The sequence below is a fragment of the Lemur catta genome, chromosome 23, assembly GCF_020740605.2.
Source record: "Lemur catta isolate mLemCat1 chromosome 23, mLemCat1.pri, whole genome shotgun sequence".
Classification (NCBI taxonomy): Eukaryota; Metazoa; Chordata; class Mammalia; order Primates; family Lemuridae; genus Lemur; species Lemur catta.
Window position 1 is genome coordinate 18,707,442 of NC_059150.1, and position 17,467 is coordinate 18,724,908.

General features: G+C 40.9%; 1 long non-coding RNA gene across 2 annotated transcripts; it reads right to left on the reverse strand.

Moving 5' to 3' along the window:
• Positions 1-210: 210 nt before the first annotated feature.
• On the reverse strand, positions 211-17,287 carry LOC123627023. Of its 2 annotated transcripts, XR_006731103.1 has the most exons (3): positions 17,276-17,287; positions 4,402-4,594; positions 211-546 (listed from the first exon to the last, which is right to left on the reverse strand). It is a non-coding gene; the product is annotated as an uncharacterized LOC123627023 (long non-coding RNA). The 2 variants fall into 2 exon arrangements; XR_006731102.1 differs by lacking the exon at positions 17,276-17,287 and having other exon boundaries at positions 4,402-4,617.
• Positions 17,288-17,467: the final 180 nt, after the last annotated feature.

Consider the following 17,467-nt stretch of genomic DNA (forward strand, 5'->3'; position numbering starts at 1 on the left):
AATTATAGCTTTTCATTACATGAATAGATGGCTTAGAAATGGTGGGCCGCTGTCCCGAGTCTGACAAGACAACCCTATTTTATTTGCATTTGGGAAGTGCTTAAACCAGGGTTCTCCGAATAATCTATATATGCGCTCAGACAATAGTAAAATGGTAAGCATGCTCCCTGTATGCCGGGCTGTTGTAACAAAAAGAGACCTACACATGTATAATGAATGAAATACACAGAAGTTTATTTCTTGCTCACATAATAGCATGAGGTGGATGCTCCTGGTAAATGCACAGCTCCCTCCCAGCCTTTCGGGGATGAAGGTTCCTTCCAACTCAGGCCTCCAGCATCCCCAGGGCCTGGCCAGCTTCTGTATCCAAGCCAGCAGATGGGGAAGGAGAGCAGAGGACACATGCTTGCTTCTCAAAAGTCTTGGTCCAGAACTGACTTCCAGTCACGTCTCATCGGGGAGAACTGGTCACAACCACATGCAAAGGATCTGGGAAAAGTTGCCTCCGGCTGGGCAGCAGCATATCAGCATCTAAAATTGTATATTCTGGAATAAAGGACGGATTTTGGTGAAAAGCTAGCCATCTGCCACAACTCTCAGTTTACTCATTCCTTAATTCAGTCATTCTTATTTACTTATAAATGGTATCCATATTTGTGTGTATATATATAAAATTGTACTGATATGCATATTATAAGGCATATACAGAAATGTAAATTTAAAAGGACAAGAAGAAAAACAAGTTTAAATCGAAGTTTTAAATGTTTTTCCTGCAGCCCATTGGATCATGTGTGCCTCACCCCGAAGATTCACCACTCGGCCCTAGGAGGTCTCTCCTAGAGGACAGTTTTAAGAAATTAAGGACATCACCCTCCCCTAACCTTTCCCGTCTTTGTAGATGGCACCACGATCCACAAAGTTTCAAGCCCCAACCTAGAAACATCTTCAGCTCCTCACTGCCCATTACCTCTGTGCCCAGTCCCCAGCCAGTCCTGTCTGCTTGCCCTCCCAGCCGGATCCAGAGTCCCTGCTCATCTCTCCACCCCCATGACTCCTGCTCTACCTCAATATCATCTCATATCTGGACCACTGTAAGAGTTTCTTGTCCTTATAATCCACTCTCCATGGGGCAGTCATTGAGATCTTTAAAACATATAAAGAGGATCAGGTTATAGCCTGAAAATTCTCCATCAGTTTGACACAAATAAAATCCAAACTCCTTGCAAGGCATAGTAAGCATTCAACAAATATTTCTCGAATATTGTTAAACATATACATGGTAAAAAAAATAAATAAATAAAGACTGAAAAATGTATACCAAACTGCAGTTATTTTTACTGTTAAGTTGATCAATGGCATATTTTATAACTAACAACAGGGTTATTTACATTTTGTAAAGAAGAAGGAGGAACACAGTGCTGTGGACCTGTAGTCCCAGCTACTCTGGAGGCTGAGGCAGGAGGATTGCTTGAGCCCAGAATTTTGAGGCTGCAGTGAGCTATGATGAGGCCACTGCACTCCAGCCTTGACAGAACAAGACCCCATCTCAAAAAAGAAAACAAAGAAAAGAAAAAGAAAAAAGAAAATCAGAGGGAAAGGAGGGAAAGAATAAGAAGAAATGAAGGATATGTTTCCAGCTGAATTCCACTCTAAAGACCAATTGTTATTATTTTTGTTACTATTTTCCTCTCCCAATTCAAGTAGATTTTTGCTTAATTGCTTCGCAAGAAGTTAGTAGCAAGAAAGAAAGCAGAAAAGATACTTCTTACTTCATGGCTTGCTTTCTTTTTTCCAAAGAGCAAAACCCATTAAGGAGAATAGGGTTTGATGAGAGGAAAGTGCCTCAGAGACTAAGAGGGGAAAGGATTTTCCTCTGAGAAAAAGGAAAGGCCCAAGGTTAGAGGGAAGAGAGACCTAGGTACCTTGGAGGAAAAGGCCACATACAGCCTTATAAAAGCTGGGGAGCTGGGTTCTGGGCCCAGGCCACCCAGTTTCCTCATAAGGTTTCAGATCTCCAAGGGCCCAAAGGGTCCTGTGTATGAAAGACAGCAACAGTCTCAGTGGAGCCAGTGTAGATAATTGTCCAACACAACATACTGGCCCTGCAGAAGACCTCAGATCTTGGTGCAAGTTCACGGGCATGTGGGACATTCGCCCAGAATGACAGAGATCAAACTTCCTGCCAGCCCAAAAGGATGGGTATCCAGAGCCAAATTAAGTTGATTTATAGAAACAAAGGAAATGTTTTATTTCTTGGATACCTTCATTTGTGTCCTAAGATTCATGCACACCATTCTCTTGTACAAAACTGTGCAAAGGATTTATCACTTTTATAAATGAGTACTGATTCAATGTCATTCCCATAATAGTGTCATTCCTATAATAATGTCACTCTTACAGGCTCTCCAATATGCTTTCCTGGGGCATGACAATGCTGGGACTGTCCCATAGAATGCATCTTGTGCAAGCATATCAGCTGGCCTGTGTTTCATCGGGCAAAGGCTAAGAACTGGTGCTCTGCACCTGTTTCATTCGGACTTGATTATGGTTTGTTGTTTGTGTCCGTAACCAGGCCTACTTCAGAACCTTGTACATAACGAGATAACACGGGACAGCAGTTGAGAGCACAGGTTCTGGACTAAGGCTGGTCTGGGATGGACCCCAAGCTCTGCCAGCTCAATCAGCCATGTGATGCGGAGCAAGTTTCCTAATTCCTCTGTTTTCTCATCTGGGGATGTTATTCTTACTTCATCAGGTTATTGTGAGGATTAACTGTGTTAATTTTAATGTGCTTAACACAGTAGCTGTCACATAGTAAGTTCTCTATTAAACTTTAAATGTTATTACTAGATTTTATATAGTAGGCACTTGGAAAATGCTTAATGAATGAATGAATGACTAACCCTCCAGTCCATTAAGAGCAAAAAATTATGCAAGAAATATGGAATTAGCCAGGTTATTTTCCATTTAGGTACTATTCTAGGGGCTGAAATCTGCCACCCTTTGTTTTTGCTGCTAAAGCACATACATCGGGTACTTTTCACATACCCTGGAACAGTAGCAAGGTACCACATGAAGTCACAAATGCCATTGTACTTGGTGACCTATAATTGACATTGGCAAGAACTCTGGCCATGATCAGGAATCCACTTTGTGGTTATGCCAAAGAATTTCCTCCTGGAAATGCTATCCTCTGTGGGAATCAATCTTGCCATTTTGGCTTCAAGCAGCATTAGAATAAATTAATTCCAAGAATCATGGGAAATCAAGAAGTTTATAGTCTTCCTTCTGGGGATATATTTAAAATAACCCTCAGCCAACAACTCAACAGGATGACCAGTTGGACAGCAGCCATTTGAAAACACTCCAATTTCAAGAAATGGTGTTGATAAGTCACTTTCCAAATATTCTCCAGAAGAATTTCTGTGATGAAAGAAAAATAATGCATGTATGTATGATCAATGCCTCTATGTTTTCTTCCCACTGAAATTCAAAACAAAAACCACATACATGCCATATTTTCTCACATCTTTGGGCTTTTTCTCATACTGTTTCCTCAGCCTGGAATGTCCTCCACCCCTCCCACTCCACCCCTTCCCTGAACCCCAGCCAGTCATAGTAGCAGAGTACAGAGGTTAGTAGTTGGGTTCAAACCCCAGCTCCACATCTCCCAGGCTGATTGACATTGGCCAAGTTATTTAACTTCTCTGTGACTCGGGCTTACTATAGGGATGAAGAATATACCAACTTCATATGGTTTTTGAAAACTTAAATAGGTTAATATTTGGAAAATGTATACGACAGTTCTTGGCACATAAAGTATTATGCAACTGGTGTCATTATTGTCCTTCAAGTCCTAGCACCAGCTTCACAGAAACCTTCAAAGAACCTTGTTAAGTTTCTTTCATTCCTCTGGGCAGAGTTACACACTTCCTCCTCTGTGCTCACACTCATCCCCACTGTAGCACATGTCACATACAGTTACAACTGCCGGTGTGTACATCTGCCCTGCCACTGTGCAAAAGTATGAGAAATGTGAAGTCAGTCGTTTCACCCTTAGAGTCTTCAGGCTTTAAAAGAGAGCCGTGAACATGGCAGATGCACGATAAATGTTTGGTTAATGTACGAATGCATTAATTATTAATAAACGCTATTTAAGCTTTTCAAGCTTCCCATGCAGTCAATATTTTACCCTCCTTGTATGAAACTGTTGAGTGGTGGCTGTTGCTATAGTTGCTTCCCAAACCAAGTGAGGTGAGGTTTTGGCTCTCTCAAAGCCTGTATGACAATCGCTGGTATCACAACCATTCACTATTAGAACTGTTAATAGAGTGAGTAAATGTCATTGCTGGTGGCAGGGTGTCTTGGCCAGCATGTGTCACCTGTAGAGAGGAACCTTACCATTTCCTTAGGCAGCTCTCAAGCACTGCATCCCTCCAGCATTGCTGGGACATGGGACATGTCACAGCTCCCAGAAGACATCTGCGAGTGGTTAGTCTGAGTCAATCTGAAAGCGGAGAAGGGCCTTGGCAGGAATGTGATCCAAGGAGACACTGAAAATAGCAAGTCCAGTGAAGGCCAAGGGAACTTCTCCCTGTGAAAGTCAGAAAGGGATGATGAAATAAGGAACTTCCTGGCAGTAAAAAGAAAACATCCGGTCCGACTGAGTTGGATTGGGAGAGGGCCGCCAGGGAAGGCTCCGCCCACCTCGGGAGGGCAGTGCCGAGCAGCAGGGAAAGCACCAGATTTGGGACCCAAAGAATCAAATCGCAGCTGTTCCATTTGATGAGCTTACTTTCTCATCTTTAACAGGAACGATCAAACAAAGAAAACTATAAAAGTGCCATAGAAATGCAAGGAATGATTCCATGTAGCTGGAAAAGGCCCTTCGTACAGGAACTCACAGAAAGAGTTCCCACCCTGAACAGAGACGTCTCTACTTTCTCTACTTGAGCCTGAATGGGATGTCTCTGCCTCCTTTTCCTTTAAATTAGCAAGTTCTTAAGAATTGAGGGGGGACAACAAGTTTGAAGGTTTTCACGAGACAAAACTTTGTATTAGAAGTCTGCTTAGGGGGAGCACTATAGCTTTGAAACACATACAGCTCCACAATGTGAATTATGTCCTATGTGAAGTTTTCTTGAGATCAAATATTAAAGATACAAACTGCCAGTGGTGTGCCGCTGAAACTGTCTGCCCTCAGCTAGCAAACGCTGACTGTGCTCATCTCTTGCCAACTCCACATTTGGTGGCACCACATTGGTAACTGGAAGTTGGCCATGGTAGAAGTGTTTGCAACAAAGTGATTGACAAATGCTATAAATCGGGGAGTTTTTTTCCTGATTTAAGGAATTTGCTTATCAACACACCACTAACTGAGGTCCAAAGGACTCAAGATTCCCCCAATCATCACTCCCCACTCCAAATGCAACAAAAAGGAAGCTTTACCACATACATAAATATTAGATAAGGACTATTGCAAAGACACAGCACTATTAGGATAGAGAAAAAATAAAAACAAAAACAAAAAACTGTGGTATGTCAACTGCATATTTCTACCACATGAGAATCCGGCAATGAAGTGTCTTGAGTTGGTTTTTGTTTTGTTTTATAACTAAGAATAACTGTAATATGCCAGAGAATTTGAATCAGCCTTATCAATAGCCTCAAATGAATATATTCAAAAGTCATACTGCAGCTGAAATTCAAATATCTCAGTTGCACATTGAGGGTAATGTAACGATGAACAACCAACTTGTTAAACTAGGGGACAGGGATGGAATGAAAATTTGTTCTTGGCTGTCATTTATTCCAGTGAGCTAATGGAGTGTTTCCTTTATAACCTCACAATACATTGTGGCCATATGTGTTTCCTCTTACGTATTTTATTTGTTTTCTTATAGTTTAAATGGACTGTTCCTTTTCTTCTGGAACTCTGGACACTATGATATGTTCCCAAGGCTGGTGCTTGTGACAGGGGAAGAAGGTAACACCTTGCGTGTATAAGGTGCTTGATGTTTCTCAGGGCTTTCTTACATGAAGTTCTCATTTAGTCCTTATACACACACTCAAAAGTAAGGTCCATCCAATTTCAGATGAGGAAGAAAATGCTCATGTGATAACAAGAGCTGCTGAACTCTGACCCTATCGTCATTATTGCTACTGGACATTAGATGCTGACTGTCATGGTCATTAGTACTGCTGCCCATAGGATGGCTCTCAAACCATCCCAGCTTCTTTGCTTCACTCTTATAGTCATAAAGCTCAGGACAAGAACATCTGGTTAATCAAGTTGAGGTCTCATGTTCAAACTCTAACTGGCAGGGTTTTAAGTGAACAAATAACTGGTGTTTTGTCACTTCTGCTGTGAGAAGATCCTTCTTCTAACAAGACTCACAAAATGGTGGATTCTCCAAGCCTAGGAGGGAGTTTAAATTCTAAATAGCAGACATTATTATTGCTATTATAGTGGGCATCTATTCTATTCATGGCAGCCTTTCCTCTGCTGAATCTTCTCTCTATATTTGGGGAAATATCCAAAGTATGAGTAACTATCACTCCAACATAGGAGTCAGAATGCAAATTTCTAGCCTCCCTTGCAGCTAGGATTTAGGCACATGAATTAGTTGCTGCCAATCAAAGACATCTTCGTACCATCATAAGATTTTGATTCAGAAGGAAGCAACAAGAGGAAAGTGGCTCTGCATAGACCTTCTGTCTTTGCATCTTTTCTAGTGAGCGGGAAGCAGAGGTGTCTGGGGTTTTTTTTGTTGTTATTATTATTATTTTGTTTTGCTTTTTGTGGTAGCTGTGTCCCAGGAATTACAATGGGATATTTGTGACATAAAAGTAGGGTCTGTGGAGCAGCAGCTGTTTTTCATTAAATCTATGGCTGGGTTTGGGATATTGTTCCTCAGGGCTTATTCTCAAGCCCAGTTTTCTAGTTCACCCAACTGTTCTGTGATCCACCCAATATTTTTTTAAATAAAATGCTTCTCTCTTTATGCAACAAGAATCAACTTCTGTTGTTTGGAGCCAAGAACTCTAATACATTTATATTTCCTATTTCTCAGATGTGGAAACTGATGCTTTGAGAGGTTAAATTGCTCAAGGTCACAAAGGTAGTCAATAACAAAACAAGAATTTGAACAAGGACTGCCATAATCCAAAGCCCACACTCTAAACCAGATAGCATATACTATAAGGTCATAAAACTAATGAGCGTAGGAGTTGAGTTTTTTGTTTTTAAGTTAGTATATAGAAGTATCTAGTCTAATCTCAAGCTCTTAGTAATAAAATGTCAAAGTGGAGGCCACAACCCAAATCTTCTGATGGGAGGAAGATGGCTGACTAGAGACATCAGTCACCAGATTGTCTCAGAAAGAAGGAAAAGTTTTAGGTGAAAAAAAACCATAGATTAGGTGTAATTCTGAGGGGAAAGTGCCAGAACTTACCAGAGATTCCATGGGAAAAGGCTGCGGAGCAGAACAAGAAGGAGCAAGTTATTGGCAGAGATCAACTCCTGAGAGGCTTGGAACCCTGTGGGAAGGGTAGTCGGGGATTCTGCGTCTCCCTCCCTCACACCTCTGGTAGTCAGCAGGCTCCTGAGCTGCTGGAAATGTTTATGAGCCCAAAAGCTGCTTCTGCCAGGGAACTAGGAGCTTCTTGAGGACAAAGCACCAAGTTGCCAGCCCCCTCAGGGTCATTTCCCATCACCACAGACCCGAGCCAAGATGGTGGGCACCATACTATTTCTCCACCCATTGTGTGCCTTTGTCCTCCCCAGGGAGCTTGAGCCCCTAAGTTTTTGTGTTGCTCGTTCCCACACAAACATTTCTCAACTCTGGCCCAGACTGCAGTAGCCACAGGGGCCAGCGGGTCCCAGGGGATCTGCATGACTGCAGAGCTTGGACATTCTGGGTGGGCTGCATTCCAAGGAGAGGGACAGAGAGAACCAGAGTCTAATTCGCCTCCATTCGGACTCTTCTCCTCCCTCTCTCTTCCCCCACCCACTGCTGCCAAGAGGCATGGGTGTCCCAAGGGACCATTGAACTGAGATTCTCAGGAGCAGCTGCTCCCCCAATGTTGGCACATCCACTATATCAAGGATTTCAGAGAGAGTGGGGCTCATGCTTTTCCCCTTAAAGACCTACAGCAGACAAAAGGGTGTTCAAACTGTGAGCTCCCTGCCTACTGGCCCTCCTGGTGCTGCTCACCTGGCTGCTCCAGCAGAACAGGGCATACTCCGAAGCAGAGGGACATTAAGCCTGCTTGAGCACTTCACGGGCAACTTGAGACCAGCATGTCTCCCCTTGGCACAGTCAGGGATTAAATTTGGGGAACCTGGGGACAGGCCCACAGGCCAGATCCCATACCCTCAGGACTCAGTCATCTTGCTCAGTGGCATGGAGGGGAGATTTGTGAACTAACCTCAGGAAGTGAGGAGACTGCATGGACAAAACTGAGAGCAGAATACAGTGTAGGTCTGTGCACTCACAGGGCACCCCTCCTGCCACAGGAAAGCTGTGCTCTCAGCCTGGGGCAAGATCCTGGACAGGGAAGCACCCAGCCCACAGCATCATTGCTAGTGAGCTCAACTGGTTTGAGTTCCTGCCTGCAGCCTGACACAGGAAAGAGACTTAAGGGCAAGAAAGGAGGGAGAAGAGTGAAACCCACTCCCAACAGCCAGACTGTGAATCCCAGATGGCCCCTGCCCCATGAGCAGACATTCCACTTTGGTGGGGCCACTTTAGCCCCTCCCTGGTGGCTTTCCCCAGCAGCCTGGGAGTAGATCCTTGACCCCTGACAAGACAGCTTTTGTATTCAACTTTGTGGAGACTGAAGGCAAGCTCACCTGACCCAGCCCCACCCAGCCTCACTCCTCCAGCAATTTCTGCTGTGGTGGAGAATAAGGAGTCCCCTGGGAGCTCCAGGGCCCACCCACCACCTGGGGAATTTGAGTGCTTCTCCTGAGGGGCTAGAGCCAGTCACGGGTCCCAAAAACAATAATGCAGCTTGTTCCTTCTAGCAAGCTCCACCTACTAGCAGGGAGGACAACTTATACTGCCTTTTATAGCATTTACTGACTCAATCATGTAGGGTATGGCTGATTCTTACCCACAAGCACCACCTACTGTCTCAGAGATTAAACTGGGCATCCCAATATAATTTGTACTGTTAAGAAGACCAAAGGGCTGGGGAAAGAGAAAGTATTTCAAAGACCTCCATCTTCCCTCATCAACAAGAGACAGGGCATCTGCCCACACACTTAGCGCACCACCATTATAGCCTACAAACAACTTACAACTGAGAAAAACATCACACTAAGGATATCTATAACCAAGGTATCCGTCCAGAGCCTAGACCCCCATCAAAGCATCCACAAGCAAAGCCAAAAGTCCTTACCCAACATATGCTACAGGGATACCCTTAAGAGTGAGGGAGGAAAAAAAGCCCCATATAAACAAAAGAAAATCCAAAAACAAGAAGCAACAGCCCCTCCAGGTGAGAAGAAATCAGCACAAGAACTCTGGAAGTATGAAAAATTATAGTTGAAAGGACACCCCCAAAGGAGCACATCAGCTCTCTAGTAATGGATCCCAACCAAAATGAAAATATTGAAATGACAGATAAAGAATTCCAAATATAGATTATAAGCAACTTCAGTTAAATCCAAGAGGAAATGGAAAACCAGAAAGCCAACTCAAAGGAACCGGAAAAACAATTCAGGAAATGAATGAAGATTTTAATAAAGAGATAGATATATTAAAAAAAAAACAAATAGAACTTATGGAAATGAAAAATTCATTTATGGAAATACAAAACACAATTGAAAGCTTTGAGAATAGCTAGACCAGGCAGAAGAAAGAATTTCAGAGCTTGAAGACAACTTTTTTAAATTAAGCCAGTCAGTCAATAATAAAGAACAAAAAAAATCAAGAGGAATAAACAAAGACTAAAGAAATACAGGATTATGTAAAATGGCCAAATATAAGAATCACAGGCATCTCTGAGGATGAAGAAGAAAAAGTACAAGGTCTGGAAAATCTATTTGAGGAAATAATTGAGGAAAACTTCGCTGGTCTTACTAGAGATTTAGACATCCATATACAAGAAGCTCAACAAACACCTGGGAGATTCATTGCAAAGAGGGAATCACCAACACATATAGCCATCAAACTGACCAAAGTCAACACGAAGAAGGCACTCCTGTGAGCTATGAGGCGAAAACATCAAATAACTTATGAAGGAAAATCCATCAGGATAAATGCAGACTTCTCAGCAGAGACCTTACAAGCCAGAAGAGATTGGACCCCATCTTCAGTGTTCTTAAGCAGAACAACTGCCAGCCTAGAATTCTGTGTCCTGAAAAACCGAGTTTCATATATGAAGAAGAAATAAAAACTTTTCCAGACAAGAAAACCCTGAGGGAATTTGTCATGACCAGAACTGCCCTGCAGGAAATACTATATATGGATCAGCACAGTAGATACCCACCAGTGTGAAATCACCCAAAAGCTAAAACTCACAGCTCATATAAAACAACAGCACAAGAGGTAAAACAAAGTAATAAAGTACTACCCAACACGATAAACAGAACGGCATCCCACATTCAAATCTATCATTCAGCGTTAACCATCTGAATGCCCCACTCAAAAGACATAGGCTGGCTGAATGGATGAAAAAATACAACCCAAATATCTGCTGTCTCCAGGAAACACATCTAACCCACAAGGACTCACACAGACTCAAGGTGAAGGGCTGAGAAAAATTATTCCATGTAAACATAAACCAAAGAGAGCAGGTGTAGCCATTCTCATATCAGATAAAATTGACTTTAAATCAACAATGGTAAAGAAAGACAAAGATGGCCATTATATAATGGTAAATGGAGCGATTCAATAAGAAGACATAACAATCCTAAATATTTATGCACCTAACACAGAAGCTCCCAGATTCATAAAGCAAATTCTACTAGATCTAAGCAAAGAGATAAACAGTAGCATCATAATTGCCATGGACTTCAACACCCCACCGACAGAGTTGGATCATCGAAGCAGAAAATAAAGAAAGAAACACTGGACTTAAACAGGTCTCTAGAACAAAAGGACCTAACAGACATTTACAGAACATTCTATCCCCAAACTACTGAATATACTTTCTTCTCATTAGCACATGAGACATTTGCCAAGATTGATCATATTTTAGGCCATAAAACATGTCTCAAAAAATTTTAAGAAATTAAAATCATACCATGTATCTTCTCAGACCACAGTGGAATAAAACTAGGAATCAATTACAAGAGAAATACTGAAATCTACACAAAGTCATAGAAATTAAAAAACCTGCTGCTGAATGATTATTGGGTCAACAATGAAATTAAGATGGAAATCAAAAGATTCCTCAAACTGAATGACAAAGGGGACACAAGCTATCAAAATCTATGGGATTCAGCAAAAGCAGTCCTAAGGGGAAAATTCATAGCCTTAAATGCCTACACCAAAAAGACAGAAAGATCACAAATTGCCAACCTAATGTCACATCTCAATGAACTAGGAAAGGAAGAGCAAACCAAACCCAAAGCCAGCAAAAGAAATGAAATAACAAAGATTACAGCAGAACTAAATGAAATGGAAAATATTTTTTTTAAATACAAAGGATAAATGAAAAAAAATTCATTCTTTGAAAAGATAAAGTCAATAGACCTCCTGCTAGATGAACCAAGAATGGAAGAGAAAGGATCCAAATAAACTCAATCAGAAATGAAAAAGGAGGTATTACAACTGATACTACAGAAGTACAAAATATCATCCCTGCATAGTATGGAAATCTCTATACACCTAAACTAGAAAATGTAGAGGAAAGGAACAAATTCCTGGAAACACACAACCTCCCAAGACTCAGTTAGGAAGAAGTAGAACTCCTGAACAGATCGGTAATGAGCAGTGAGATTGAAGCAGTAATAAAAAAAAAACTTCCAACAACCCAAATCTTCTGATTTGTAATCTGAGGTGCTTTCCATGACACTTTTTATCCTCATAATCCTATCACATTTGCTCTATATATTTTAAGATCATTTTTAAGTGCATTTGGGTTCCAGAATATTATATGGAGAAGAGATTACCATTGTTTCTTGTATCCCATACTTTCTTTCTGTATTCAGTTTTCATCTTACTGAATTATATCCTTTAATAATTCTTTCAGCAAGGGTCTATTTTTTAAATTATTTTTCAGAAAATTTCTTTATTTTTTTTCTCATTCTTGAATGATAGTTTTGTTGGATATAGATTATAGGTTGAAAATTATTTTTCACCAACTCTTTCAAGACATTATTTTGTTGTTTTCTTGTCTCAGTTGCGGCTAAGAAGTTTGCTATTGATCTTCCTTTCATGGATAACCTGTTTTTTTCTCTAGTTATTTTTAATATTTTTATTTTACTTTGATAGGCTGCAATATTAGCCCAATGTGAGGGGTTTTTAATTTAAATATATCTTGCTTGGGACATGTCCTGATTTTCATTTTTAGGACTCTTGTCTTTCATCAGTTCTGGAAAACTTTCAGTCATGATCTCCTCTAATATTGCCTCACCTCTGTAGGATAAACTGGCAATACATCTATTTCCTTTAAGAATAGAACTATCTATGTTTTTTTTTTTTTTTTCTGGGAACATAGATGGAATCTTGCCCTCTAATGGCTTTGTAATATGAGAAGGGATATGTGTGTTTTCTGGAAAGTATTTTTAAAAGATGGGCATGCATGCCCCTTTTGCCTTCCTTGCAAACTTCTCCCACCCCACTCCTGCCTGGGATGCAGACCTGAGGGCCAGAGCTCAAGTAGGCATGTTGGATCCTAAAATAGAAGCTACAAATTGAGAAGAACAGAGCCACTCCACCAGCCCTCGTCATCTGGACTGTTACCTGAGAAACAGATAAATTTCTATCTCGTTTAAGCCTCTATATTTTAGAGTCTTTTGTTTTTTAGCAACTTCTATTATATCTTAACAATTGTATCCCTGTTCTCTCTACTTTCTCCTCTCCTTATTTCTTCCTCAATATATATGTGTAGCATCCCCCTGTATGCACCCCACCCACCCCTACTTTCTTTCTTATGTCCTGATCTAAAATCACAGAATGCCTTGACCACTTGTGACCCAGCCAGCTGCAGATTTTTCTCAGCAGGATTGAACGTAAACCCAGGCCTTGAAATTTCCAGGCAATGATAAAGGTATCTAGGTTTATTAGAAAGAAAATGGCCCTGCCCCTGAGCCAAATTCCTAAACCTTCATATAAACTCCCTACCCTGACCCCCTCACTGGGGTCACACCTAAGTAGAACATCCCTTTCCTCTCACTGTCCCTGGTAAGGATGCTTCAGCCCACTCTGCCCCTAAGTTCCCTGTTAAATACTTTGGATTGATCAGCCGGGCATTTAGTGCTTCTTTGGAATTCTAACCAGCCCCATCTCGGGACAGTTTGGGGCACTCACTTGTGGGAACTCCCTGGCTGCCGCTTTTGGGGTGACTCTAGCCATGGGATTGGTGAGATGAAACAATATGTGTGTGTGTGTTTGTGTGTGTGAGTACACATGTGACTTTCTCATTCTAAATTCCACGTCTCCTATTTACATCGTAGTTTTCTATCTCACGACTCCTCCGTCCTGCATTCTGGGTGATTGACTTAGTTCTTTCTTCCATGTCACTTGTTCTCTTCAGATGTCTCACATCCCTTTGAATTTTTAATGTCAACAAATATATTTTTAATCCCTACACTTTCTATTTGGTTCTTTTTCAAATAAACCTGGTCTTTTTTATGATAAAATATTCTTTCATTTTATCCTGTTATGCCTCTGACTTTTAAGCAATACTTGCAATAGGCTGAATGTTTCTGTCCCCCAAAAATTGATAGGTTGAAATCCTAATCCCCAATGTGATGGTACTAGGAGGTGGGGACTTTGGTAGACGATTAAGAATTAGTGAACATATGAAAGAGAGCCTGGCACACTCCCTTGCCCCTTTGGCCATGCGACACAGCAACAAGACTGCCATCTACGAACCGGGAAGAGGACCCTCGCCAGACACCAAATCTATTGACACCTTGATCTAAGATTTCCAGCCCCCAGAACTGTGAGAAATAAAGGTCTGTCGTTTATAAGTCTGTGGTCTCCAAGGATTTCCTCTATGTTCTTTGCGTATAGGAAAGGAAGTAAATTCTGACCTGCTGCATTTTATTTTCACCAGATGAGAAACTAGCTGATGATGTTAAAATAGAAAATTATTAACTAGAAGGGGTTGAAACATGTTTATTTTAAAACCTTAAATTAGTCAAAACCTAGGACATGGAAGAACCGAGTCATAGGATGAGAAAATAAAGTGGGATTGTACTGAAATGTTTCAGACAAAGGCCCATTCCAAAACGGTTCTATTGTAAATGAAGTTCTCGGAACAGAAAGAGGTTATTTTGTTTTCACTTTAGATGTGGAAAATCCCCTGGACCGAAAACTCGAAAATCCTCTCTACATATTTTCTGATTTTTTTCAATAATTCCACATCTTCTGCATGGTTTCCAGGCAGGGCCTAATTTGGCCTGGACCCCACATCTCACCAAAGATCTCAAATTTAAGCCTTCAACATAATCTCACAACGAAGTTTTACTTTCTGTTCTTATATTCTGTATGTTAAAGCTAACAATTTGTTCAAGATTTACAATGTACCACCATTTTTGAAACTCTATTTCAGCACATTTACGTTTTTTTTTTATTATTATTATTATTATTCCAGATGTCTTAAAAATTGATCCATGCCCTGGGCTTTCCGCCCCCTTAGGTAGGCTCTGCTGCTAAAAATTCTTGTTGTATAAGCCTTAAAGAGTATGCATTCCTCCCAAACAGCTCCCACGTGGATATGAGTCTAAAGAAAGAAAGTATACATTCTGCTGATAGGAATTATTTATAATTCAAAAGAGAATGGCATAATGCTTCTGACACGAGTCTCTGGGCCCAGAACTTACTTGTTCCATGAGCTCTTTCACTCTAACTCCTTCTAGGATTCCCTCTAGGATGACTCCCTCTAGGTCTAACCGCCTCTAAGAAAACTCACTGGATGACAGTCTAAATCATGACTACCCAAACTTTCAAAACAAATTAAATCAGAGAACTGTAGGATTTTAATATATGTTTTATTACAAAATATACCATGTAGCATGGAAGCCAGACATGGTGGCTCATGCCTGTAATACCAGCACTTTGGTAGGCTAAGACAGGAGGATTGCTTGAGGCTCAGAATTTAAGACTAGACTGGGCAACATAGTGAGACCCTGTCTCTAAAACAATGTTTTTTAATTAGCCAGGGGTGGTGGCATGCACCTGTAGTCCCAGCTACTTGGGAGGCTGAGAGGGAAAGATCATTTGAGCCCAGGAGTGCAAGGCTGTAGTGAGCTCTGACCATACTACTGTACTCCAGCCTGAGTGAGACCCCATCTCTAAAACAAACAAACAAAACAAAAACATGTGACTTGGAAAACACTTGGAAATTTCACAAAAGCCTAAAGAAGTGAAAATCACTTATCACCTCACCACTCAGATATATTTCTGCGAGTAATACATGTTTTTCTTCATACAACACATTTGTAACCAAAATGGAATCATACTCTACACGTTTTAGAATTTGCTTTTTTTATTTACCCATGTATTGTAAACATTTTCCACCATAAAAATATTCTTTAAATATTTTTCTACAGTACCATTTTAGTGACTATACATTCCATTTTACAAATACGTGTTTATTTCATCAGTCCTTTCTTTGGGAGCATTTAAATTGTCCCCAGTTTCTCTTAACTCTGTGCTCATTATCCTTGTAGAAAAGTTTGTCTTGCAATCAGCCATGATTATTGTGTCCTTGGGATAAATTCCCAGAAGTGAAACTGACAGGCTGAAGAATATGCACATTGTCAAGGTTTTAGGCACACATCGCCAAATTACCTTGCAAAACGTTTAGCGGTCCCACCAGCCATATATGAGAGTACCTATTTACTATTTGCTTTGAGGAATTTTGTATAAAGATAAACTAAGTGATTATCTATAATGCAAAAGTATTCTTCATTTAAGAAAAAGACCTACAACATGGCTCCTTTAAACAGTGAGCTCTCCTAGTACGTTTGAAACATTATTTAGTTTAAAATAGGATTTTAAGTGTCTGTGGAAATTTTCTTTAATGCAACTAGCAAAGAAAATAGGATATTAATATTTCTCTATTGGATTTTTTTTTTTTTTAGTGGAGAATGCTACCTCTCAAAGGACTCTTTCTCTTTCTGTCCTCATCCAGACTGAGAAGAGATACCACGGTACGGCACCATTATTCTGCTCTTAATCCATCTTCTATTTCATATTCCATTTCCCATCATGCCCCGGATAAACACGGCAGCACTGACATGATGAGAAGCCTTCCCTGAAGACTGCAGCCCACACTCATCCATCCCTTCACTGAACTCCTATTATACTTATTGTCTGCACCACACAATTAGCACTTTATTATATACTGTCTTCTTCTCTAATTGTCTGTACCACACAATTTAGCACTTTATTACATTCTGTCAGATCTGTAATTGTGTCATGTATTTTTGTCGTATCTTTCCAACTAGATTACAAGCATCGGGGTGGCGGGGACCCTGTCTGGTCCTGCTTTGCCGTTCCCCGCAGCACCAGACATGGTGTCAGGCACAACCAAGCAGACCTCCAGCAGATGCTGGTGGGTTTATTGGTTGGTGGTGGGGGAGTGGGTCGGGAAATGGGTTGGTTGGTTTTCTTTCTGATGGGTTTCAAGCAGGCTGAGTTATCTGGAACCTAGAGTAGGAAATAGATCAGCTGCTGGGTAGCCAGAGATGCGGGCACCAGGTCATCCCAGCCTTCAGTCCAACCTGCTTTGTTGCCCAGCCAGTCATTTTGTTTCTCTGTACCAAAGCTTTTCTGTATATAATCAGGCATCATTTAACAACAGGGAGACGTTCTAAGAAATGCTTCATTAGGCAATTTTGTCATTGTGTGAAGATCGTAGAGAATACCCACACAAACTTAGATGATGTAGCCTACTGTACACCTAAGCCATATGGTATCACCTACTGCTCCCAGGCTATAAACCTGTACGGCATGTTATTGTACTGAATACTGCAGGCAACTGTAACACCATAGTACATATTTGTGTATCTAGACATAGAAAAGGTACAGTAAAAATACAGTATGAAAGATTAAAAATATTAAATAGTACACCAACATAGGGCACTTACCATGAACGGAGCTTGCAGGACTGGAAGTTGCTCTGGGTGAGTCAGTGAGTGAGTGGTGAGTGAATGCGAAGGCCTAGGACATTCCTGTACACATTCCTGTAGACTTTATAAACACTGTGCACGAAGTTTATTTTAAAATATTTCTTATCTTCAATAATAAATTAACCTTACCTTACTGTAACTTTTTTACTT